This window comes from Macaca nemestrina, chromosome 16 (assembly GCF_043159975.1).
Source record: "Macaca nemestrina isolate mMacNem1 chromosome 16, mMacNem.hap1, whole genome shotgun sequence".
Lineage (NCBI taxonomy): Eukaryota > Metazoa > Chordata > Mammalia > Primates > Cercopithecidae > Macaca > Macaca nemestrina.
Genome location: NC_092140.1, coordinates 102,552,669 through 102,580,593, shown reverse-complemented (window position 1 = coordinate 102,580,593; position 27,925 = coordinate 102,552,669). Strand labels below are relative to the sequence as shown.

At 44.1% G+C, this 27,925-nt stretch overlaps 1 long non-coding RNA gene across 12 annotated transcripts in view; it reads right to left on the bottom strand.

Moving 5' to 3' along the window:
* LOC105490261 (putative ankyrin repeat domain-containing protein 26-like protein) overlaps window positions 1-27,925 on the bottom strand; it is a 63,956-nt gene that overhangs the window by 1,773 nt on the left and 34,258 nt on the right. For 3 of the 12 annotated variants that reach the window (XR_011614981.1, XR_011614970.1, XR_003019978.2), the window contains 2 exons: window positions 26,434-26,462; window positions 52-18,557 (listed from right to left, as the gene is read on the bottom strand). This is a non-coding gene — a long non-coding RNA (putative ankyrin repeat domain-containing protein 26-like protein). Of the gene's footprint in view, window positions 1-51; window positions 18,558-26,433; window positions 26,463-27,925 lie in introns of those variants that run through there. The other 9 variants (XR_011614979.1, XR_011614978.1, XR_011614977.1 and 6 more) reach the window with 9 other exon arrangements.

Genomic DNA, 27,925 nt, shown 5'->3' with positions numbered 1-27,925 from the left:
GTAAATAACGGATTAGTAAGCAGATTCCTATTACTACTATAATTTTTATTATAAGAGTTTTAAATCCTCTTAGCACTGGGAACCATTTTCAAACATGGCCTCAGGGTCAGATCCGTGCCACACTTGTACAGGCACATGCGCCAGTTTCATCATGTCTTTAACTATATCTTTGACTATTTGCCCCTGATCATCTGTGTGCAGGCAGCAGTTGATGAGGTTAAATTTCCACAGACTTCTCCTTCAGCTGCTAGCGAGTAGTCGAGAGCCAATCTGTTTTGATAGATAGCATTTCTCATCTGAGTTTCTTGCCGGGCCAGAACAGTCAGGGCTTTACCGCTTTTATTAGTGATGGATCTCCAAGACAGCTTGCAACTGTATGATTCAGTTGGGCATGTAAATGGGGGTCTGGTATCCCCAAGAGCCGTCTTGTGCCCAAGTGGCAGGCCCATAGTTTTGTATAATTTTTTCAGGAGGCCGTTTATCATCTTTTTAATTATCTATGGCTATGCTTCGCTTTTCGCAGGAACCACAGACAGGGAAGCCTATGAGTTCGCCTGTTTTTACGGGCAGTAGGAAGAAAGGAGGTTTAATAGTGCCAATAACACAACTACCTGTCCACTGGTCAGACAGCTTAGCGTAGGCTTTATGTCCACATGTCCAGTATAGCTCAGTGGGGGCCATTCAGTCCCGGTGGGATTCTGGGTGGGCCCAAATGGTCTGCAACTTTGAAAATTTACTGAATGGATTTTTCTTTGTGTGGTTTGAACTCCACCATGTAGTCTTCCTACAGGAAGGGTGAAGTCCTTTCCCACTCTTGCTATACAGTATTGTCTAATGATTGAGGCTTTTAGGACCTCAAAGTGATCAGGGTGATTCTTTTGAGCCGGGAATTCATCAGGAACTGGGTCTGTAGGTACTAATTCTTGGGCTTCCTATGGCCATTGATCTCCTATTACAGTTCCTCCACATATATAACATGAAGTGACATCAAAAGACTGGGCTACATGCTTGGCTAATTGCAAAAACAAATTTCTTGGTTTTTTGGGAATTTCTGGTACTGGCACATTTAGTTTATCATAGGTTTGAAATACTGGCTCAGGAGAGCATTTATAAACTTTTTCTCAAACCACGATATTTACTTGAAGATCCAGTCCAGCTCCATCAATTTTTAGGGTTACATGTTCCCTTTTTTTCTAGTGAGGATTAAGGGGGTGGGTTATTATTAGTTCTAAGAGGTTACACTGACCACTGGTACACAAAGGGCCACTTTTCCCGTGCTGAAGGTGGATAGGATTTTTTTCATTTTTTTTTTTTAATTCAGGTAGCCTAAATGACACAAGACCAATATCTACATTTATTTCTACACAGTCCTAATTCATGATAAATGTACTTATTTTTTGCCATATAGTCTCTTTTCTAATTAAGAGAACCATATCCTATTTTTAACTTATTATTATTAATGACAGCACAGGCATTAAATTTTAAGGTGACTTGTTTGGGTACCTCTTTTTTTTTTTTTTCTGTTTTGGCTAACACTTTACTCGTATCATTTATGAGCCCCCACCAGTCTTCAGTTCTTAATCTTATTTTAAACACTGTGGCCATGGGAGGCTCAGAAGAGTCATAACACACATCAGGTTGGTCATTTCCTGGGCTGCATACCTTGTATAGAATAACATTATATAAACAAGTTCTTTTTAGAGTTCTAGTACACTTAAAATAACCATAAAATAATAGGACCATAGCAACCTTTTATCTTACCTCAGTGACTTGATGTATACCCTGGGGACAGCTCTCAGTCTGAGAAAGGTCAGTTGGAGTAGTTACTGTACAAGTCCAAATTTTAAGGAAAATGAGTCCCGCAATGAGTTTCCTCATGTTTTAGCCATGTGTGGACCAGTCAGCTTCTGGGTGTGACCACAGCAGGGCTTGTCATCTTCTTCGGAGTCACTTTGCAGGGGTTGGTGAAGCTGCTCCCATCCATGTACAGCTCCCAGTCTACTGATGTTTCAGGTCGGTCTCGGAGGTTGGGCCCACTGGAATAAACTGAGTCCAACACCTCTACATAGTTATGTTTAACTGGGCTCTCTGATACTGGGAGCAAGGTGGCAGGGTTTAGGGTGTTATAAACGTCAATGGTTATGTGGGCATTTTCACAGAGCAAGCTTTGGTATCTAGTTAGTCTAGCATTTGTTAGCTAATGATGTCCTTTGGTATTTATTAAAGTCACCACAGCACTGGGGGACTTTATGTGTAGGTTTTGCCAAGAGTTAGCTTATCTGCTTTTTGTGCTAACAGGGCCATTGCTGCCAGGGCCCTTAGACATGGGAGCCAGTTTTTGGAAACCCCATCTAGTTGTTTTGAGAGATAGGCCACTGGCCTTGGCCAGGGCCCTACAGTCTGGGTTAAAACTCCAACTGCCATTTTTCTTTTCCTGACACATAGGGTGTAAAGGGTTTTGTCAGGTCAGGTAGCCCTAGGGCTGGGGCCGACATGAGTTTTTCTTTTAACTCATGAAAAGTTTGTTGCTGTTGGTTGTAATAGGTGTAGTTTATCCAATCTACATTTTTATTAACTGTCACCCACTAAAATACTGTCTCAAATTCTGTAGCTATTTGATTTCAAGCTTTAAATTGATCTGGTGTTCCTTGTGGGGCTCCAATTGCATCTAAATAGATGTGAGAGTTGAAAGACCCATAAGGGGCTTCTCTCGCTTTATGATGTCTTATTTTTTCTCCCTCTGGTTGATGAAATGCCAGGGTGAAAGGGATGGCCAAATGGACTAAAGCACAAGTGCCACCCCAGTTATTTGGCAGAGTGCCCAGTAAAGTTCCACCACAATACCACCACACATCCACTTGGGGATGAGCAAGGGCTGACTGATTGATAAGCTTTTGAAAATTCTTAAGCTCATCACATCCCTTCAGGTCTCCAAGGAATGTTGTTTCCTCCCTGTTGTGAGAGATATGAAATGAACTTAGTGTTGGGAGATGGAAGCTGGATGGCCCTCAGGGGCTGACCCACAAGGTGCCAGACTTTTGAGATATAGCAGAGAGAGCTTGGCATGACTTATTACTCCAGGATGTACAATCCTGGAAAAGAGCTACCATGCAGCCTATGCCTGGTCAACTGGAGGACCACCTTAGTGGAAGGGGGACAATTTGGGCCTCTGGCCTGCCATGTGCACAAGCATAACAATTGCTTTTGTTTAACGTGCAGATGGAATATTTGATCCATCTTAACCAGACATTTGCATCTTGGTATCCTGTCTTTATTGCTAAAGTTTAAGTCTTTAACTTCTATGATCCTCTAGTAAAATGAATGTATGATTTTAGGAAATCACAAAAACCAGTTTGGGCAGTCCATCCTTGCTCTTTAGTGTCCACAGAATGTTAGACCAACTACGGCATAAAAGCTCTACATTAGGGGGCAAGACTCCTGGTGGGCACTGGGCTCTTTATCAAAATCTCCCTGGATTAAATGGTCCTAGTTTACTAATGCCCAGTCTGAGGAGAGTCAGGAGGCACAGAAGTACTTTTCTGGAGTAGAGGGCTGTCTTTGACTTGGCAAGTGTCCACAGGATATAACAAGGCAAGCATTAAATGCAATAGTTTGAGGCAAAATTGACTAGGTTATGTTAATAACCAGATAAGGTTAGCAATAAAAAGAGGAAAGAAGAGTAATAGAATAGATGAAAAGAGTTAAATTTTTCTTAGCTTTAGTTTCATAGGGTTTTCCCCTGGGACTATGGCCCACGACTCTGCAGGGGGTGGCGCTTTCTTGACTCGGGTGTGATGAGTCCATCCTTTTTTGCCGTATGAACAGCAGTCTTAGTGGTTAGCAGCACAAGGTAAGGTCCTTCCCAGGCTGGCTCGAGTTTTTCTTCTTTCCACCCTTTGATGAGAATGTGATCTTCAGGCTGGTGCTGGTTTACCAGAAATTCTAGGGGTGGTACATGTGCTAAAAGACTTCTAGTTTTTGAGAGAAAGGAAAGTGGAAGATAAACCAAGTATATAATTTTTAAGAAACTGACCTTTTGTTTTAAATGTGGGGACCTTGGCAGTGGACTTTATAGTCCTTAGTGCCTTTTTACTAAGAAATTTCCTTTAGCACCTATTTTTATTAGTTTTTAAACCAAAGAAAGCCAAATATCATTTTACATTTAACAATGCTTTTTGTATGATTTTTATACCAGATAAGCTAAATTTTATCTTTATATTAGTGTGTTATTAATGTTAAACCTAATTTTAATAAAACCTTGTAGACATATTTATCCAATTTTTAATGTTTGACCATAAGGTAAGATTTAATAGACTCTTTTTAACCTTTTACAATTTTTGCTAAAGAGCAGGTTGGTGCTTTAAGGAAAACCTGTTATGCTTTTATTTTAATATCCAGTTTACAGAAAAACTGGATGATAGCTCTTTAACTTTAGCCAATGTTTACACACAGAATTTCTTTCCAATTAACATTTTAAAACTTGATTAAACCTTTAAAACAAAATATACATATTTTAAACCTTTTAATATAGGTAAAAATTTATATTCTTATGCCTCCTTATAATTATTTTACCAAAGGCATATTTTATTTTCCTTATACACCTTGCACATAAACTGTTTTTGTTTGTTTGTTTTAGTTTTACATTCAGGAGGCCTAGTTACTTTTAAATTATACAACATTTCTGGCATAAATTCTTTTTTTATAACATTTTTCTCTTTCATGACTTTTGCAGACAATTCTTCAACATGCTTTAACTTTCTGACTTGTTACAAATATTTCTTTCTTTAAACAACCAGTTAATTTATTTCAAGACAAGAATTTACCATATAGTACTCTTTTTATATAAATTCTGCCCCCCCTTTTTTTCCTTTTGTTTTAACAGAATAGCCCCATACTTTAAGATTTTTGAGTTAGTAAGCTACTTTTTTGCTTTTCTGATTTAGGATAGTTCTGAACTGAACTAGTGAGGTGTGCTTACAATGAGGTTTCCTCTAAAAGTTATTTTTTTTACTCTTTTTCTGTTAGCAAATCAGTTGCTGCTACAGATTGAATGCATTTGGGCCATCCGCAGGTTACTGGGTTAAGGTTTTTTTATAGGAAGGCCTCAGTGCTTTCGGGATATGCCCTTGTTTACACTGACAGCAAAGCAGTATTGGAGCATTACAAGGTTATGGAGAATACCTTCAATTATCAATTACAGGTTTTAAATTTACCTTGGCTTTTAAAGGAATAGGGTACACATTTTTTTTTAACTACTTGTATATATTTCTCTTTCTCTCTCTTTCTCTCTTTGACTTTGTCTCTCTCTCTTTGACTTTCCTTTTGCCTCTGTCTCTTCCTCTCTCTCTTCTCTGCCTTGCTTATGCTGCAATTCTCTCAACCACTGTGGAGAGATCTAAAACCAGCTGTAACTGAGAGTCTATGTATGGGAACTGGTCTGAGTGCCTTGGCTTTATAGGTTACCTTTGAAACAAGGGACCTGTCCAGGTTTCCTTCTGATGACCAACCCACCTCTAATGCTGGCCAGTCTATTTTACACGAAGTTTTAAGTTTTCCTGGTGTCATAGTACTTCACAGTCTCCCTTAAATCCCTTCTTAAGATTTTTCAACATAGTTCCTAGTAGGGTGGGCTTATTTGTGCCTGACCCACGCTTCTTCGAGACAAAACACCAAGCTCACACCAGATGCACACCCAAAACAAAGAACGGTAAAAAGGGCACATATACACTTTTGCAGTTTACACCAAACCAAAATCAAAACCAAAATCAGAGTATCCAGAAATCCCAGCCAGGTCAAAACCAAAACCAAAGCATCAAGCAATCCAAGTCAAGTCAAAAACCGAAACCAAAGTGCTGATACAGGCACACCGTGGGTGATCAGGCCACGCTTCCACTCAGATGGAGTGGGCAAGTTCCCAAGACCAGTCCTGTCAAGCAATTCAAACCAAGTCAAAACCAAAACCAAAACCAAAGTGCCGATAAAGGCACGCCGTGGGTGATCAGGCCACGCTTCCACTCAAATGGAGTAGGCAAGTTCCCGAGACTAGTCTTACCAAAATTTCAGATGTCCAGACTCTAAGTGCCGGTTCCTTCCTGGGGTTCAGCCCGTGTTTATCCTCCACAGGGGCCTGCCACACACTGCTCTGGCAAGGCGTCCTACCGGGGCAAATGCCTACGCAGGCACGCTCTCAGGATCTGCGTGGCTCAGGCTGGTTGGAGTCCCCTGCAGGGATGTTCCACAGGGCAGGCTTAAGCCGCCTAAGGAGCTGCCTCGACCATCCACCAATCACCTTGCTTCCTGGTCAGGGAACCAAGAAATGTAGCAGGACTAGATGCAGACAAAACTGCTCAGACACCGAGTTAAAGAAGGAAGGGGTTTATTCGGCTGGGAGCATCGGCAAGACTCCTCTCTCAAGAGCTGAGCTCCCTGAGTGAGCAATTCCTGTCGCTTTTAAGGGCTCACAACTCTAAGGGGGTCTGCATGAGAGGGTCGTGATCGATTGAGCAAGCAGGGGGTACGTGACTGGGGGCTGCATGCACTGGTAATCAGATCAGAACAGGACAGGGATTTTCACGGTGCTTTTCCATACAATGTCTGGAATGTATAGATAACATAGTCGGTTAGGTCAGGGGTCGATCTTTAACTACCAGGCCCAGGGTGCAGTGCCCTGCTGTCTGCCTGTGGATTTCATTTCTGCCTTTTAGTTTTTACTTCTTTCTTTGGAGGCAGAAATTGTACATAAGACAATATGAAGGGCGGTCTCCTCCCTTAATAGAGGGAAACAAGACACACTGGGGACTATCAGAGGGTGGAGGGTGAGAGGAGTAAGAGGATCAAGAAAAGTAATGAATGAGTACTAGGCTTAATACCTGGCTTATGAAATAATCTGTACAACAAACCCCCCACGACAGAATTTACCTATATCACAAACCTGCACATGTACCCCTGAACTTAAAAGTTAAATTAAAAAAATAATTTTTAAAAATCTGTATTCTGTCCAGTACCACGAAATCTGTTCACTTAAATGGATGTTTAACATTAAGGGCCCAATTAAAGTATTTCCAGAACTTTAAAAAAAACAATTTTTTTTTTGCAGTTAAGTTCTATAGCAGAAAAAAGACCAATACAGTTAAATTTTAATGTATACAATGAAATACTGTATTTATAGTATTATTTCAAACATACCATAGTCTAACAAAATATCAATAATTGTATAAGAGATTTTAGCTATTCTTGCACCCAGCCTCAGATTTTTAAATAAGCACTTTTTAGATTTATAAGTAACACTGAAGGAATGTCTCTAAGAACTTATCAGATTAATATACATGATTTCTGTCACTTCCATGCTCATAAAATTAAGAAACTCTCAAATGTCATTTCTGATTAAATATCAAAAATTACTCATAAAAATACCATAACTTGGAAATTGGGAAGTTACTGAATTTTATAGCAAGAAAGTGTATAACCTCCTCTTTAAAAATAAAAGTGAAATATATTGTACTTATTCCAGGGTATATTTTTTTCTTTTCTTTTTTTTTTTTTTGAGACAGAGTCTCGCTCTGTCGCCCAGACTGGAGGGCAGTGGCCAGATCTCAGCTCACTGCAAGCTCCGCCTCCCGGGTTTACGTCATTCTCCTGCCTCAGCCTCCCGAGAAGCTGGGACTACAGGTGCCCGCCACCTCGCCCAGCTAGTTTTTTGTATTTTTTAGTAGAGACGGGGTTTCACCGTGTTAGCCAGGATGGTCTCGATCTCCTGACCTCATGATCCGCCCATCTCGGCCTCCCAAAGTGCTGGGATTACAGGCTTGAGCCACTGTGCCCCGCTTATTTTTTTCTTTTCTTTCTTTTTATTTTTTTTTGAGATGGAGTCTTGCTCTGTTGCCCAGGCTGGAGTACAGCGGTGCAATCTCGGCTCACTGCAAGCTCTGCCTCCCGGGTTCATGCCATTCTCCTGCCTCAGCCTCCCAAGTAGCTGGGACTACAGGTGCCCACCACCATGCCCGGCTAATTTTTTTGTATTTTTAGTAGAAATGGGGTTTCACCATATTAGGCAGGATGGTCTCGAACTCTTGACCTTGTGATCCACCTGCCTTGGCCTTCCAAAGTGCTGGGATTACAGGGGTGAGCCACCGCGCCCAGCCATTCCAGGGTATATTTAAAGAACAATATAATGAAGCAATGTTAAACAATCAAAAACAAGACTTTTTGGATATTATATAGAATTATGTGTTTTTATTATTTTAGCTCATTCAGAATATAGTGGTGTAGGCATTTTCTAGAAGATACATATAATCCAACAATATGTTACTGTTATTTTCTTGGATTAAATGAGATTTGCTATTAGATGAACAATTATGACTTACTTTATATGATGGTTCAAATATAATTTTAGGCCGGGTGCGGTGGCTCATGCCTGTAATCCCAGCACTTTGGGAGGTTGAGGCAGGTGGATCATGAGGTCAGGAGATAGAGACCATCCTGGCCAACATGGTGAAACCCCATCTCTACTTAAAAATACAAAAATTAGCTGGGCATGGTGGTGCACACCTGTAGTCCCAGCTACCCAGGAGGCTGAGGCAGGAAAATTGCTTGAACCCAGGAAGTGGATGTTGCAGTGAGCCAAGATCGTGCCACTGCACTCCAGCCTGGTGACAGAGTGAGATTCCGTCTCAAGAAAAAGGTTAGGCCTGGTGCGGTGGCTCATGCCTGTAATTCCAGCACTTTGCAAGGCTGAGGTGGGTGGATCATGAGGTCAAGAGATTGAGACCATCCTGGTGAACATGGTGAAACCCCGTCTACTAAAAATACAAAAATTAGCTGGGTGTGGTGGCGTGCATCTGTAGTCCCAGCTACTCAGGAGGCTGAGGCAGGAGAATTGCTTGAACCCAGGACGCAGAAATTGCAGTGAGCTGAGATTGTGCCACTGCACTCCAGCCTGGCGACAGATTGAGACTCCAACTAACAAAATAAAAAAAAATAAATAAAAATAAAAATAAACAGGTTAAAGAAAGAATACTTTTTTAAAAATTAAAGGAATGAGGAAGTCTGGAGAGAGTAGCACAATCCCCAAAACTCTCACAATCCAGATGGTCACTGGGCCAGGGTTAGGTCTTGTGTCCCAGCCCTTCTAGATGTTCAAAAAATCTGCAACACAGACACGAGTTCTAGAGTCCCTGGGGCGGGGCGGGGAGGGGAGGGTGACACAGACGAGGAGGGAGGAGGGGCTCCCTTGAGTGGGTGTGCAGGTCTCAGAGGGCTCCTCAAGCCCTGCAAGGTGGCCTTGGGCCCCTGGCCTCCCCAGAGTCCATCCACAGGGCACTGGGGCCTGTGTGCTCCTCTCTGCTGAGCGGGTTGACTGGCACAGAGTGTCTATAAATGTTCTACAGGAGGCACTGAACCCAGGTACGCACAAGGGCACCTTCAGGGGGCTGGATCCTGGATACTGAAACAGATGTAGAGGGACTGGGAAGCTCAAGGATCAACAAGCAGAGTCCCATGGCCCCGGGCCCTGGGAGGAGCAGCTAGTCTGTCGACACATGGCGAGATGGGGACCTGCCCCTCCACCTGGTCCCTCCATGCCATGCAGACAGAGGAGCTGCACGTTAAATGTGTGCAGCTTCCTGGAGCACGTCATTATTATTGTCTAATGAGACTTGACCTTTCCAACATCCCCACCAACCCTGTCTATGCATTTTAATTTTAAAAATCATTGTTTTGGTAAAATACACATTTCTCACTTAAAACATTCCAGCATAAAAGGATTACAGAAAACACTTATGTTTTAAAGAGTAAAAAACAGGATGTGTGTGTGTATATATATATATAATACACATAAACACACATTCATATATGTGTTAATTTCATATTGGAAAATACATTTAAAACAGCGGCTCTCTGAATCCTACCCCTCAACTCCTCCCAAGTTAGCCTGGCCCTGACTTGTCTTCAGGGATTTGTTTTGTTGGCATCTGACACAGACACAAAACTATCGATGCCCGAGCCCGTGCTGTCTACACACAGAAGCCTCCAACTTCATCTTGAGAAATGGGGCCATGAGGCCACCTTGGGCCCCCAGGTCTCCAAGGAGGCTGAGGGGTCCCTGGGACTGGGCACATGCCAGCAGATCCTGGATTCTGGCCTTTCCCCTACTTGATGCCAGGACCTACTGAGTGCCCGCAGGGGTGCCATGCTGGGCTGCACAGGTTGTTTGTGTCGCAAGAAGCCTGGGGACGCCTCCCTCCCTCTCACACTTTCCCAGGAAGCATGAAATGGGGATTCATGTGTCTCCTCATGATGAACTAGTGATGCTCCCTGTTGCTTCTGGGGGCTGGGAGGGCAGGGCTGGGTCCCCTCAAATGAGCTCAAGTGGCATTGCAGACAAGAACACAGGGCATGGCCCTTGGAATCCTGCACATGGCAGCCTGACCAGCACCTCAATCTTTCCCTCATTAAAGCAGCCTGTGGAGGGCTAGGCCCAGCAGGCCCAGGGCATCTTCACTTGCCTGTAGACTCAGGGGCTGCTATGAAGAGGGTGTCTGTTCCTTGGAGGATGTTCTCCTCCAAGGCATCCTTTACTTGCCTGAAGGGATTTCTAGCATTTAAAAGAAAGTTCACAGCCGGGCGCAGTGGCTCACGCCTGTGATCACAGGACTTTGGGAGGCCGAGGCAGGTGGATCACGAGGTCAGGAGATCGAGACCATCCTGGCTAATCTGGTGAAACCCCATCTCTACTAAAAATACAAAAAATTAGCTGGGTGTGGTGATGGGCGCTTGTAGTCCCAGCTACTCAGGAGGCAGAAGTGGAAGAATGGCGTGAACATGCGAGGTGGAGCTTGCAGTGAGCCGAGATGGTGCCACTGCATTCCAGCCTGAGCGACAGAGTGAGACTCCGTCTCAAAAAAACAAACAACAAAACAAACACACACACACACACACACACACACACAAACAAACAAAAGTCACAATAGGTCAGATCAGGCTCTTCAGCATCCTCATCCTCACTGAACTCGCTGGGTTTCCTGATGGGACAAGAGAGTGAGGGCAGCCATGGGAACACGGGCTCTTGTCTGCCTTCCCCGGGTCATGCTGCACCTGCACACTCACATTTCTTCTGCCGTTCAGGCTTTGTCTCTATTGCTTTTTCCGTAGGTGCTGGGAGAGGACTTGTTGGCATCTGGAAGGAAGAAAACAACTGCACAGGTCCACAGACCCCAGGGCAGCAAAAGCCTTTTTTTTTTTTTTTTTTTTTTTTGAGGGGGGAGGAGCGGTTTGCCCAGAGCAGACCTGGATGTCACTGGGAACCTCTCCAGCAGGATAGGGACAAGCTCTTTTGATCTCAGCCCAGCTCCCTGCCTGGATCCTGCAGTGTTGCTCAACAGGATTCAATGCTGCAGCCTGGGGGCCAGGAATCAGGGCAATGCTGGGAGAGCAGGCAGGAGGGCTGCAGCGGGACTTCACAGACACTGAAGACCCAGGACATCCACTGCCATGATGAGACCAGGTGCTTCAGGGGGCTGATGATAAGACGGAAAGAGAGAGGGGGCCAGAGCTAGAGGAGGAGCTCATTAGTCAGAGGGTGAGAGAGAGAAGGAAGCAGATCAGTTACACGCCGATGGTCGTCTGCATGGTGGGACTCCTCCACATCTGCTCCAGAAGCTTCAGGGTGTCCAGAGCGGCGGCGGTGATGGGTCAGCCATGGGAAGGAAAGGGGAGAGTTAGAGTGGAGAAGGCACTTGGATCCTGTTGTCCTGGGGCTATGGAACCCCACAGCCTCTGGTGTGCTCATCTCCAGGGCCTTCTCCACAACCTGGATCACTTCCTCCCTGCAGATAGGGAGGGGCCTCTGACTTCCCACACTTTCCCAGCCCTCACATTTCATAACTGTGTCCAGACAGGGAAAGCCATGTCATCCGGTTCCTCCACGAGGTGGCTACCCTCCACAGGACGCTGTGCACGACATGCGATTCCCTCCCTCCTCCTCCTCCTTTAGGACATGTTTCTGCTCTTCTGACGAGTCCCATGTCCTTCCTCCCTGTTGATCACCAATTTCACTGCTCTCTGACATAAGAACATAGGAGGGAAGGGCAGGGCTGCACTGCCAGGCCCTCTGTAAGTCCACGGATTGCACCGTAGGTTGGCAGCACCTGCCACAGGCCTGGGGCTGAGTTGGGGTCTGTGGGAGGCGATGACAACCGATGTCACAGGCTAAGTGACTGCTGTATGCCTAGGATGACCTTAGGGACTTGGAAAATACTCAACCCTCACAAGAATCCCACAAGCTTCTGAAAGCTTAGAAGCGCTGTAATGGGACTCTAGGAAAAGCCCCTTGTCCCACTGCCTTAATCCGCAGGTGAGGCCACAGTTGTCAGCACAGGAATGAAGGGGCCCTGCTGGGGCTTGCCTGAGCTGTGGAAGGACTGGGCAGGAGGGCACCTGGCAGGCCTGAAACAGGGAACAAGCTGGGCCTGACTGCAGTGTGTTCAGCAAGGCAAACCTGTCAGACCAGAGGAGAGAGAGTGATGACAAGGGACCCCCGTGCCAGCTGCCCAGCGGCTCCAGCCTGGGCCCAGCCGCTCCAAGAACCAGGTTGTAAGGAGGGTAAGAGCCACTGCCTACAGCGACACAGAAGCCTCCACACACACCCGGATTCCTGCTGGCCACGGAGGGCCTTGGTGACAGCTGGACACTGAATTCTCAAATGAAAGCCAACTGAGGATCCATTCCTAGCCCAAGGATTTGGGATTGGGCGAGAAGTGAGGCCAGAACCGTGCTTGAGCATGGGATCCCCCCTCGGGTCTCTAGGATGGCGGACACTTAGTAATACCAGAGGAGGATTCTCTACCTCAGGAGACGAAGGGAGTGCCCTGTGACCAGGAGCCGATGGTGAGGGCTGGACAGGAAGGCGCTGCTATAGGTCCCGAGAGTGCAGAGGGAGAGGGTGGACCCCTCCCACCTCCCGGCACATGCATTAAGAACTTTGTCTCCAGGGTCACATGGCGTCTGTGAGGGGCTGTGTCCCACTCCACTCCCCGCACAGCACTCAATGCCATACCCGCATACTCACCTCTTATTCTCCATTCACAAAGGATGCTACCCGCTCCCACCCTCCAAAACCCAGGACTTTGGTGCTTGCTGTGGCACAGGCAGGAGAGATCTGGCCTTCTGGAAAACGTCATCTGTGCACACCAGGGAGAGAATCGTGGGGACCAGCAGAGGACACGTGATGCCCATGGAAACAAAACTCCTACTGCTTTCTCATTAAGATGCACAAAGAACAAACCACACCTCTACACCTATTTCCTTTTATATTTACTGACTTCACAGCTCCCAGCTGAGGCTCCAAAGCCACAGGTGTAACCCAACTGCCCCCAAAAACCCTGTGCCACGGGCCCCACCTGGAGTGTCTCTGCTATTTGAAGAGTTGTTATAATTGGTTTCAGAAAAGCTGTCCTCAGAGCTACAGACACACAAACATCAGAGAAAGGTGACTTCAGAGTGACATCCAGCACTCCTGCTCCATGCACACCACACTGGATGACAGCAGATGCCCTGCTCTATCCTCTGTGATCTCAGACTTTCCCTGGGCCTGAAAAAAACCTGAAAAAATCCCCTTTCACCCATTCACCTTCACTGGCCCATTATGGCTCTCAGCTCCACTCTGAGAACCCCGAGTTTCCAACATAGACGCACACGTGTTGAGTTAGCTGAGTGCAGTGAGCGGAGAACCCCGAGTTTCCAACATAGATGCACACGTGTTGCGTTAGGTGAGTGCAGTGAACGGAGAACCCCGAGTTTCCAACACAGATGCACACGTGTTGCGTTAGGTGAGTGCAGTGAACGGAGAACCCCGAGTTTCCAATATAGATGCACACGTGTTGAGTTAGGTGAGTGCAGTGAACGGAGAACCCCAAGTTTCCAACACAGATGCACACGTGTTGCGTTAGGTGAGTGCAGTGAGCGGAACCCAGGCCATGCTCATGGCAGCTGGCCCGTTCTGGGAGGACGGCAATGCTCGCTGCAGTTTAAGCATTGGGCTACTGGGTAACTCGAAGCATGGCTCTCCAGAGGAAGTTTTGAATTTTTAATATTATTTATCAAAATTAGTTTAAATGTAAATAGGCATAAATGCTCCTGAGACCCACACTGAAATACACAGGTTTAAAGACGAAGATGAGAAAGACTTCACTCCCCTGCCCTGGTGCTTCCTGGCAGAGTAGCTTGCTGCTCTGATCTGGTCATCCACGGATGGGTACTTCCCGGGCACATGCACAAGCAGCAGGCCCCTGTGAGGCCTGGGGATGCTAACACACGGAGGACAGCAGCCCGGTCCAGAGGGCTCCCCAGCAGGGGCTGCCTTGTGACAGAGAAAGAGCATCCGCTGCAACACTATCCAGACAGGAGCAGAGCAGCAGGAGCAAGGGGAAAACCTCACCGTCTTCAGGAGCCCATCCTAGATGAGAGCCCACGCAGGCCTCTGGATTAGCGGGGGCTTGACAGACTGCACAGGTGAGCAGGGAAACTTCTCACGCTTGTGCTAGATCTCAGCACGGGGCTGTACGCATTATAACGTCACTGCGGCTCAGATAAGCTGCCCAGGGCTGATGTGCCTGAGATGAGAAGGAATGAGGAGGACACAGCCCCTGTGCTCATGGTGACCAGCCATGGCCAAGATTCTTCCAGCCAGGAGTGAGAAAACACAGACTTTAGGAATGATGATTTCAAGATGATCTCAGAGAAACTCTCAACCTGATGTCTTGTGGATTATACAAGAGACTTAAATGGTGTCATTGCCAACAATGACAGAAAGAAGAAGACATGGAGGAAAAACAAGTTCCTCTCCCTCAGTGCCCAGGAAGACTGCCAGGCACTGCTCAGACCAGCCACAAAGTCCAAGCTCTGTTCCCTTTCCCTCAGATGGGGCCTGAACAATCTGGCTGGACCCAGGACATGACACTGAAGTGACTCTCCAGCCCTTGCAAACTTGGCTTCCCCCCATGACTTGGGTGCCCTCATGCCTGCCTTCTGCCCCTTGAAATCATGCTCCTTTTTAGGCCCAGGCCAAGGCTGTGCCTCTCTCTGTTCTCTCTCTCTATCTCTCTCTGAGACCACTGGGCAGCCGGCCATAAATTCTTAGAATCCCCTCTCCCTCTCCCTACACCACCCCCCTCCTCAGAGCCCACTGGGCAGCCGGCCATAAATTCTTAGAACCTCAATGTTGGTAACACTGATTTGTACCTTTAATCGCACACAGCAGAGGACCCCCTCAGAACCACAGACAAACTGTGACCTAGAAATTAAAGACAACTAGGGGAATTCAGTTATGAGGAGACAGGTTCTGGGGCAAACAAGGGACATTTTAAAATCATGCAGCCTCACCATATTGAGAAGAGGGAAAAATATCATCACCTACAGAGCAATCCAATTCAAATTACATACAATACGCTTCCACCAAGTGCATACTCCACAAGAAACTCAAACCACAATTTGCCTCGTTTTATATACATACGGATTGAAACCAACCACTTTGACATAGTTTTTGCACAGGCTTTCAGAGTCGAACAAGAACCTTTATCAACAGTGGGTTCAACGAGGACATCATGGAACCTCTGCTGTAGAAAAGGCTTGTGAAGAATGGAAGTGGCAACAGTGAGGTGTCATGACCACTTCAATGCCAGGAGGAAATAGGACGGTCTGTTACCAGGTGAGGTTTATTGAACAATGAGGTTTAGAAGGGGATTCCCAATGAAAAAAAATCAATCAGTAGGGATCCTGAGAGAGTTTTGTTCTATTACTACCCAATTAACATGTGCCTGGGTGTTGACAGGATTTCCTTTGGATTAACCGCAGTGTCCTCTGCATGCAATAAACTACACACATCATAAGCTTACATTTTCACTAATAATTACCTATGCCTCTCATCAGGCTGCAAGAGTGATGGCATTTTTAATTCATAATGTGGACACTAATAAGGGGGAGACACACACACACACCCAGGCACAGTCAGCACCACACTACATGCATGCACACACACACACACACACACACACCAGTCCAGTGCACACAACCCCACCCCACATACAAAGAATGCAGCTGCTCTCAGGGACTGCAGAATGTGCCCATTGGTTCTTATCTGGAACAACCATTTGTCCCATCACAACCTAGGTCCTCATTCACAACAGGGAGCTCAACTCCAGCTGCCTGCGTACAGGAAAGCCAGTGAGATGGTGCCATATTCCTCATCATCTGCATGATTCATCCACACAGGAGGGATTGCCCCATACAACCATTGTCTTGCACTCCCGGGGCTGCCTGTGATAACAGAAAACCTATTGCTATGAGCACCAGACCATGCCACGTCCTCTGTGTGCAGGTCTTTTCCTAACTTGGTGACACTGGAAAACCAGATGGCAAACAGTGCTCAGGTCAAAGGAACCCAAAGAACAACAGGACAAACCAGCTCATGCTGAAGACACAAGTTCGTTTTGTAGGATGCTTCCTCTAAGTCCATGTTGCTTGGCAAGTAAGTAATTTGCTTCCAAGAATTAAATCAAGCTGCTAAGGAAAAAGCTCACTGCCACACAGTGTGTGACGGGTGCTGCCGTGTCTGTGGAGCCCAGTGCTGCTGCCATTCACACTGGCTTCAACACATCCTGTCATGGGGGAGCGTGTGGGGGCGCTGACCCTCTCTAACTCAGCTGTTAGAGATATGAGCAGGGAAGATGGGCACCAGGCTAACAGCCAACTTGTTTTTGAGATCACATATTGGGTGCTGTCTCTTGGGTGTGTGTGTTACTAAGCTGGAGTTCTAAGGCTCGTAGTCATGATTTTTGTTTTGGTTTGGTTTTTTGTGACAGGGTCTCACTCTGTTACTCAGATGGAGTGCAGTGGCAAAATCATGGCTCACTGCAGCCTCAAACTGCCAGGCCAAAGCAATCCTCCCACCTCAGCCTCCTGAGGAACTGGGACTACAGGATCACGTCACCACGCATGGCTAATTTTTGTATTTTTTGCAGAGACGTGGTTTTACCACGTTCCTCGGCTGGTCTTAAACTCCTGGGCGCAAGTGATCTTCCTGCCTCAACCTCCCAAAGTGCTGGGATTACAGGCATGAGCCTCTGCATTGGGTCCAATCATATCTTTAAATACAGTAAGACATGTCCCTGATTATTCTCTGCTTTTGAACAGGAGCTGAGAAATGACCCCACCATTGCAGCCAAAAGCCTGTGACTCCCCTATGAGTGTTTCACATTAATGACCACCCCAAGGTCCACTGTATTGCTACCCTGCCTTACACCATCACTGACAACAACTTATAACAATGGGCAGTGTCTGGGATCTCTCTAGGCTGTCATATTCCACATGCACACACAGTTGCTGGAACTCCCTGGTATGGTGACAAGTTTCACCAGGGCTGTCTGATGAATGCAGAGTAGTAGTTCATCACGCCAACCTTTTACCCATTCCTGAGTTCATATTTGCCTTTTCCATTCAGGAAACTGAGAGCTTGGGAAATTCATCTCTCCACTGTCTCCAATCTGAGAACTAGGGATATTCAACTAACCTTCAGGTACAGCTATGGTGAAGGATGAAAGGGTTGACTGATGTCAAGTGTGCAATGGGGATGGAATTTTGTTTCTAGAACACCAATCTTTGGGTCATGCTTTGCATAGGGGAACATGCTTTCTAGAGAAAAGGATGCAGACTCCCAAAGACAGTCACAGTCACTCCACATGGACTCTCTCTTCCATACCTCCCCACCCTGATGCACCCCTATGCCTATTTAAATGACATCACTGCCTCTGGGAACTAGAGTGGATGGCCACAGTTGTTGATTAAATTCTTCATTTTTTTTTTTTTTCACCAAACTTCCCAAACCTCATTTCCAGCAGGAAGCTCAAACTAGGAGGGCTGTCAAGCAAAAGCAGGGAAGAAAGCATCAGCTTTCTCAACACTAAGATTTTTCCTTAGCAAAGGGATGATCTCAGAGTACGCACCTCCTGCCTGAATTGCTGAGCCCATCTGCAGAGAGAAAGGAAACACTGCGAGCATCAGACCATGCTGTGTCCTGCGCACATGGGCCTTTTGTTTACTTGGTGACCTTAGAAAACCGGCTGGAACATGTTGCTTGTGGCAATGGCTCCCAAGAAAGCCTAGAAGGCACTTGTGGAAAGGCACAAGAAAACCTGTTTCGCTAAGATTTTCCAAATGATTTTGGGTGCAAAGTCACCACTATTTTCAAGAAGAATGAGTTTCTCCTGAGGAAAGTGCTCTCTGCCATGCAGATTGTCACTGAAGCTGTCATCTATGAGAGCCATCTGGAACAAGCTCCAAGTTGGTAATGGACTCTCACATACATGTGCCCACCAAGATATTCTGTAACTCATCTATAATGTCCGTGGTAAGATGTGCGTATCTTAATTCAAATCAAAGAGAAAGAAGCCAAAAGAAATAAAATTCCCATCTCAAGACAAAGAAAGAAGACTTTACCGAGTGATCAGTCGGAACCTGTTCTAAGGAAGTCTTGCTGGTCCACTCCCCCACCAGGTTGTCCTGGAAATCTAGGAAACACAAAGTCACTGTCAGCCATGGGAACTGCTGACAGACCTCTGGCAGCCTTGTGTGGAGGACACAGGGCTGACATGTGCGAAGGAGGTGGGGTAAGAATATGGGCTGAACTGCTGCTGGGCTACCCTCCTTGGTGGTGAAGGAAAGCAAAGGAGACCATCAGGATAGCCATGGGAAACAGGGGCTTGGGTCTCAGGCTAAGCCACCCTCATCACTGTGAAGGAGGCAGTGTTCACATAGGCAGCATACAAATGCACACATCACTCCAGGACAGGGTCTCCTCACAAAAAGACGCCTGGTAAATATTCTCCTTTTAAAAAAAGTTACAATGTTTAACTTTCTTGAATCTACATATGCTCCTTCTGCACGTATCATCTATATTACTGGATTTTAAATCATTATTGTGGTAAAAAAAATACACAATATATGTAATATTGATTATTAAATGCAAACTTCAGTGGCATTAGTTTCATTCACAATGCTATGTAGAAAAGTAAAAACAGGCCGGGCACAGTGGTTCACGCCTGTAATCCAAGCACTCTGGGGGCGGGTGGATCATCTGAGGTCAAGAGTTTGAGACCAGCCTGACCAACATGGTGAAATCCCATCTCTACTAAAAATACAAAAATTATCCAGGCGTGGCGGCAGGTGCCTGTAATCCCTGGTGGCAGGTGCCTGTAATCTCAGCTTCTTGGGAGGTTGAGGCAGGAGAACTGCTTGAACCCAGGAGGCAGAGGCTGCAGTGAGCTGAGATCACGCTACTACACTGCAGCCTAGGTGACAGAGTGAGATTCTGTCTCAATGAAAAAAAAAAAAAAAAAAAAGAAAGAAAGAAAGGAAACTAAAAACAATCTTATTTCGGTTTTCTTACCTTCCATTTTAGGAAACTAGAGAAAAAAGTATAGTGTAATGTAAACCAGACACAAAAATAAAATTAAAAAAACCACCAATATTTGCAGAAATCATTATAATAGAAATAAGAAACAGAACTAAACAAAACCAAAAGCTGCTTCATAGGAAAGATAAATAGAATTGATAAACCTCCAGCCATCTAACTGCAAAGAAAAGATAGAAGATACAATTTACAAATAAAATAAATAAAAGAGGAATCATTCCTGCTAATCCCAAACAATTAAGAGGATAATAAAGGAATACTTAGAATAAATCTATGCTCACAAATTTGACAGCTTAGATGAAAACGACAAATTCCTTCAAAGGCAGAAACTATCATAACTACCCAATGGAGACTCAGATAATCTGACTAGGCTTATGTCTATTATATGAAACTGAATCAATAAGAACTTTTTAAAAATGCCCAGGTGATTTTACTGAATTCTACCTAATTCTTACAAAGGAAGACATAGTCTTATTACATAAACAACTGATTAAAATTCTAAACATTTACCCAGTTGCATTTTAAAATTATGCCCATTGCAAAATCTGCACAAGAATGAGGGCAACTGTATTCATAACTGCTGGAACTGGAAGCAGCTGAGATGCTCTGTAGGCAGTGAGTGCACAAACCCATACTGTTAACGTGGATTCTACAGAATATGATTCACTGATAAAAATTAGTAGACCATTAAACTACAAAAAGGTATAAAAAATCTTGCACGTATATTGCTAAGAGAAATCAGTCCTAAGTGGCTGCATACTATATGATTCCAATTCTATAGAATTCTGGGAAAGAAAATCTATAGAGACAGTAAAATAAATGATCTATAATAGTCGGGGGTCCTGAGAAAAGAAAGGGATTAAGAGGTGGAGCACCAGTCATGTTTTGGATGTGAAACTCTTCTGTCTGGGTGATTAATGACATTATGAGTTTGTCAAAATCATAATAATTTTGGCTGAACACCACAGGGTGAGCCTTAATGCAAACTCTAGACTTCATTAATAAGATATCACTACTGGATCAGCCACTGCAACAAATGCACCACATTCATGTAAGATGTGATCAAAAGAAAAGATACTGAGCGGGGAGGGTATATGGAAACTTTCTGTTCCCCTTCAATTTTTACGTTCATTTAGAAGTTTCACATCATGTCCATTTGTTTGAAAATGTGGCAACACGATCTCAGGAAGAGTTCGATTTTAAGAACTTGCACTGTGAGTTGCACTTAAAACTGTGCAGACCGACTGTGTAGGCAAATCCCTGTACTGAGATGAGACAATGTAGAAACGTAGCAGATGGGAGTGACCAAGACCACAGGGCCTGGTGCACAAAGGTCTGGGCTCAAGTCCTTATTGGAAGCTACATGAAACTGAGAAGTTCTATAGACCCTTCTGTTTCTCAGTTCCCTCTTCTGAGTGTGGAAATGTTTATAATGGGCCGTGTTATGTTACAAGAGTAAAAGTAATTAAACAGAGGTAAAGCCTAAAGGAACTGGGTGCTTCCTGAGTGCCATAAAGTGTTCAATCATTTTATGTCTGAAAGATTAAGCCAGGCCCTTGGTAGTGGGTAACATAGAGAAAGTGCTTGGGGAGGATGAAATTTTCTTTCTCCTTCACATGGGCCTGATGCTTTAGAGCTCATGGACAGTTTTTGTTATTTCCTGTGATGCCCACATCATCCTGGTGGGATGGGCAGGGCAGGGGCTGCCACTGATAGTTGACAGCTCAGGGAAGTGAAACGAGAGATTTGAAGTGACCTGACCAGAGTCACAGCACTCAGGAATGATGGATCTGGGACAAGAATGTAGATGGCTTTCTGGGGCAGAGGTCCCTGAACACCCGAGACCTAAATCATGGCCTGGACCCTGAACCAGGAGCTCTTTTCACTCCCTTTCTCAATCCTCCTGCTCCAAGGGATCTTCAGGAAGGTGGATGCCTGGAGGTAGCTAAATCCAGAGAAGAGGTCAAATCATTAAAACAAAACTTATGTCTCTAGATTTTAATTCTTGACCTAAAATATGGCACTTTCCTGCAAACAAAGCCTCTCTGATGAACAAATTCAAATGTCTGGACATCCTCCCCAGCAGCTTCACACTGCCTGGCGGTGAGCAGCCCATGACCAGTGACTACCCCAAGGGCCCCCGAGATGGCTCAGATCTCAGAACATTCAAAGCCAACTGCCACCTGATGGCTGTGCCAAGAATCGACTTCCCTTCAACTGACCAACCCTGCATGAGCAGTTAACTGAAAATGGGGCCATCAGGGCTGGGGCTTAAGTGACTCAGTGAATTAAACCTGTGACCCTCACTGTCTCACTGACTACTCATCTGAGCAACTATCTGAGCAGGCTCAACTAAGGCCTGCCTGAGAGTGGGCAGTGTCTAAATGAAGTCTACTGAGTAACCTGGAAGTCACACTTGATGAGAAGGTTACTGGAATTTAATGAGACACAGTGTGAGTTCAGACACGAGTGAATATTGTATTATAGAGTAACGTAAACAGAAGAGCTAGTAACTGAAGCAGGGGGATAGCTGGCTCTAAGTAACAGCGTGGGCGGTTTCCTGGTCACCTGAAACAATTGAGATGTATCAAAAAGCCAAGAGTAGAAAATCATGTTACATCTGAGACAAACAATATTTTAGACCTTTAAAAATAACCATTTTAGTATTACAGCAGCAGAATTAGAACCAAGGGGGAGAAGATAAGGGAGCTGATGAAAATTTGAAGGAGCGTTATCATCCAAGCCAAGTATAAAGATACACCTTTTCCAGGGGAAAAGAAACAAGGCAATGATGTGGGCCCTATATATTACGTGTAAACCGACACAGTAAAAGTTGAACTTCTGAGGTATAAATCTGAGAAGTTTTAAAACAATAGATTTCAGAATGAAAAATTATTACTCTTGTAATTTCATTGAGAGCAAATTAATATCTTAAGAGCAGCTAATTTTTTTAAACCAAAATTTTAATTTGCTATTAGTGTGTTTTTATATTATAGTTAATTTTAATAAGGCCTTATAAACAAATCTATCTAACCCATTTTGATTGCAAAGTAAGATTTTCATAAACCTTTTATAACCTCTAATTTTTTTAAAAGTTTATAACTTTTTATATCTACTCGATTGTATTTACCTTTTAAAAATGTCTTTAATTCAAAACAATCCCTCAAAACCTCTTAACTAGGCTATGTTTCCCATTAGAAAATTTCAGTTTATTTTCTAAAAATCTCTAGATTTAAACTGTTCCAGTATTTGATTTCAGATTTCCACATCTCTATTCAGGAGACTTTGGCCTGTAATCTGACTTTCATGGACTGTCTCATTCCGTATTTAGTATCAAGATCTCCTGATACGATGAAGGCAGTGGTGGTGTGTTTTTTCTGGATCTATTCTATGAAAGGGTATGTACAAAATTGACCTGGGAAACAGTACATCTTTCTAAACAGAGAAAAACGTTTAAGGCAAAAAGCTTGATAGCATAATCAAAAATGCAATTTGAGTCATAAAACTAAAACAAATTTATAAATCTGTAGAAAAACTGGAGTTTGGGAGATAAAAAAAAATCAGGATGACATTTTAAGTACCCGTCTCATCCGAAGAAACTGCAATGAAAGATGGAAATAAACACGCCTTCAGTGCAGCAGCAAAGGCTGCCTCCCATCTTCACCAGGAGTCTCCCAGCTGCCAGTGCAAACACAGTGGCAGCTAGGAGAGAAGTCAGAATATACATCATCACATGACCTCAGTGATAGGTCATCACACAATGCTCCAATGAACACAGGAACACGTGCTATACTCGGGGGTCCAACTGCCGCTGTCTAGACCAGAGCACTTTCACAAGGACAAGGGGTCCACTCAGAGTCCATGCTTCATTTCAAAATCTGAATCCCAGATCCACAGTATTATTCTGTGTATGAAAGCAATGTTACATGAGGAAAAAAAAAAAAAAAGATCTGCCTTCCAAATACATTTGAGAGTGAACATTTCAGGGTGAAGAGCGTCAAAACTAACACGTTCAGAATAAAAAAAAGAGGTTCCATCCTTGATTTGAAATACCATTCCCATCCATTTTTACTATTCCTGAGTCATCAGAAATTTGTATATTCAGGAATTTTAAATTTGTTCCAGACTAAAGTTTAAAATGCCTTAGTATAAATCCAATTTTTAAGCGACCTCTAAGAATATAACTCAGTCATTGTTTAAAATCTTCTCTTATCGGCTATCTATATTATCTACTGTTTTTCTCTGTATGCAACCAAGCTTGCATACTTACTAATTTCTGAAACTCTTTGAGTTCACTGAGAGATTTCTCTGAATGTATTCATGAAAGACTGGCAATTCACCCAGAGATGAAGAAAAAAGCAGCATTACATGTTCACCAATGTGCTGTTTGAAAATATATAAAGAATGATTTTCTAAATGGAGAGGTCTGATAACCTCAGACTCCAGGATTAAATGTCTTCTGGCCCATCAATCAACACCCAGTTACACCCATTCTTATTATCTGGTCATGAGAATTAGCACTTGGAAGTCAACTGACAAGCCCCACAAAACATGGAACAACTGAAAATTAAGAGAATAAAAACGAGAGCGTTATCATGTTTAAAACAAAGTAGAGGCCAGGCGCAGGGGCTCACATCTGTAATCCCAGGACTTTGGGAGGGCAAGGCAGGTGGATCACCTGAGGTCAGGAGTTCCAGACGAGCCTGGCCAACATGGCAAAACCGTCTCTACTAAAAATACAAAATATTAGCCAGGTGTGGTGGCGGGCACCTGTAATCCCAGCAACTTGGGAGGCTGAGGCAGGAGACATCACTTAAACCTGGGATGTAGAGGTTGCAGTGAGCCAAGATCGCACCATTGCAACAAGAGCAAAACTCCATCTCAAACAACACCAACAACAAAAAACAAAGCAGATACTCATTAAGATACGAAATGGTTCAGTGCAAATTTCCATCACTGCAGATTGATCACAAGCTTTAAGAATTACTAAATCAAATGGTGCACTGATGAGGTACAAAAACTGCATTAATACAGATGCTGCCATTTTTTTCAGAGGGGAGCAAGGTCCCTGAGGCTCCCAGGATCACACAGCTAGGAGATCAGAGGTCCGTGGAGGCCCAGGGATCATCTGCTCAGAGACATCCACAGGCCTGGGCCTGACCCTAGAGCTCTGGGAGGGGAGACCAAGGCTGGGAGAGAAGGCACGAACCCAGGGGCTGCCAAGTGTCATCGAGCTTGGGTCAGAGCAGGGCCCATCCTCTAAGGTCCCCTGGGAGAAGTGAAGTCTCCCTCAGGGGGCACAGCATCACCTCCCTCAACCCCAAGCCTGGCTGCCTTTCTGAAGGGGGAGCCAAATGGGCTCTGGAAGGCCTGGAACCTTCTCACGCCTCCCAGCACCAAAGGGTGCAGTTCCTGCATCACGGCCCCCAGGGAACCCCGATCTCAACTTCCACTAGTCACACTGACCCGCAGGCTCCTGGGGGCCGAAGACCCCCATCCCATCGAGCACAGAAGATGGCCCTGGCAGGCCCAGGGGAAGACAGGCAGGGAGAGAGGGCCCCACTGCTGTGGTCCGCTGCAGCCACTGCTGGGGCGCACTCCCTGTTTGGCAGCCATCGCTTAGACCCTCGCACCTTGCCACACGTGTGTGGAAGAAATCATGACACAAGGTCTTGACTGAGGCTTCTCCCTGCCATGTGACAGCTCCTGAGGTCCCTGCATCAGTCTTCCCACTGCGTCCCCAGCCCTAGCGCAGCCCGGCAGGAGCTGAGGCTCCCGGAGGAGTCCCCCTGGGCTGCCCACAGCTACTGTTAAAGATTCTCTGATGTCACTCACAGGGAAACCAATGCAGAGAGGAAAGGAAGTGGGGGCCACAGAGAGGGCACACCCGGGGTCAGGGACACAGCACCAGCACCAGAAGTGGCCTCCTTGCACCTGCACAAGGGGGCTGCAGCAGTGGAAACGCAGCCACTTCCACAAGATGGAGGATGTGAGGGCCTGGGCTGCGCTCCACTCCGTCTTTGTTCCCGGCCTTTTCTCCCAGGCTGTGCTAGGGCATGGGAGGAGGACTCTGTCCTGGACAAGGAAACACAGCAGCACTTCTGCCCCCAAAACGGAGCCCCCGACCCTCCCCACTGTCCTCAGCACAGCAGCACCCCTGCCCTGACTCCTAGCTCCTGCACCCTGCCCTTTTGCTAACTTGGGATTAAAATCATCATAAAACTGTTAGCTGGTTTGTATCATTGTTAACTAAAGGCTCCCACAGACATGATATTGTGCACCTGTTTTGATTTGTCCTTTGACCTGAGGTCAACTTTCCTTAATTGTATTCATCAAATTTTATTTACTTTAGATAAAAGAGAACGTTTAGCTGCTACAAATTCTGAGGCAAAACCTAAATCTATTTTATCAAAATCTGGATTTTAAATATTTCCAGCTGATTCACATGCACATTAATGATTGTTAAGTGAAGGAATTCTAGTCTTAAAAGGGGAAAAGATTACACGGGTATACTGATTTGTCAAAAAGATACAGTTAAGATTGTATGTCTCAATGCATACACATCTTACCTCACCAAAAAATTAGTAAAAGGAATAATAAAGTTGGGGGGGGGGCAATGGGTTGAAGTATAGATAAAACAAAACTGGCACATGATGATAGTTGTTAAGGCTGGGTGTCAGTTCTACTCCACTATTTTGTATATCTTTCAAACGCTCTGTAATAAAACACACACACACACACACACACACACACACACACACACGCGCACATTTCTTTCCAGAGTTAAATTTATATTGAAAAATTTTCCTGATGTGGAGGTCCCTACATCCTTCATTTCTACTGCTTTATTAGAAGCAGAATGTTTCATTTCAATGGTAGGCTGAATGGGCTTTGAAACAAAATAATTAATGTATGATGTGTATGTCATACAATATTTAGTTAATAATTCAAGATGAAAATATAGAAGTTATTACCTTCAAATGAAGATATTTCTCAGGAGACTCTAAAAAGCAAATGAGACATATAATAAAATTATATGCAAATATGAAAAAACTAGCCATATACTCATGCAGAATTAGTATTGGGCTAAATCCTCAGAGTTAACTTTGATGACTTTTGGTCTGGAGATGCGCTTTTTGTTATGGCAGCAACATGACAGAAATATACTGAGAAAAAATATAAATTTAGGTTTCATAAAACATGCAGATAACATATCAAAAGGGAGATTAGGTTTCCAATGACTGCAACTAAAATAGAAAAGTGTACATATGTCAACAGGAATCTGATAATTAATAAGAAGAAAAATTATCTTTAACCAGAGGAGCAAATAATGATCCTGAGAAGATTAAATGTCAAAGTTGATAATGGAATGGAACAGCATGCCTTTCATGCAACACATTAGAATAATTTATATCATTATACTACAAGTATTTATTGTATTCTTTAATTTCCCCTGTGATTTAGAAAGGACACAGTTGTAATGACAGTTCAGTTGAATGTATAATTCATCATCAAAGAAAGTGTTCTGAATTGGTCAGCCTGGATATACATATAGAATAACAGTTAATTTTAAAAGTTCATTTATTTCCATACCCATATGCGCTACTGGTATGCCTATGTTTCTTGTATCCTCCAGTTGAGCCATTTTTAAATTTCTTGATTAACTAATGTAAGAAGGTATATAAAAAAACAACAGAGATATATTTCTCCAGAAAGAAAAAAATTGTTACAAAATTATTAGATATTAATAACCTTTTGAATTTCAAATTCAGTGCAATATTCCTTGAAAATAATAATTTTAATGTTCAAAGGATTAACTCTATAATTTGTGTTTCTAAAATTAGCTTTGTTTGGTATATCATGTTAGTATTTAAAGAATGTTTATGAAACAGCTATCTTATCAAAAAATCACCTAACGGCCAATGTTTCTGTATTTAGATTAATCTCATTTGATTAAGTAACATCAATGCAACATATATTGTTCATTCCTGATAAGTTATGGAGGAAGAGATGAGTCACTATGTTTTACTACAATCTGAGCACTCCCTCTTGCCTTCAGTAATGTATGCAGTAGCAAAAATCTCATTATCTGTTTAAGTGTGAATACACTGAAGCCATTGGAAGTGAGTTTTCTCAAGTTCCCTCTTCATTTACTTCAAAATTACCAGGCTACCTTATTTCTTTCCTCCTTTCTACCACCCTCACAATTCCTCTTCCTTTTCAAAAGTAATCCCTAGATCTGTGGTTATGATTTCTTCCCTTCTATATTCTTTTTATGGACTATTCCCATGACAAGTTTCCTCTTAATTTAGTGGTAGGATCTTACATCTATGGTTTCTATTTCTTTATCTCTTTGATTCTTCCCCTCTGAATACAAATACATTCAGAAATAAATGCAAAATAATGCTTTCCATTGATCCTGTTATGTCTTGAACTGCTAGTCAATGCCCCTTCTCCCAAATTTCT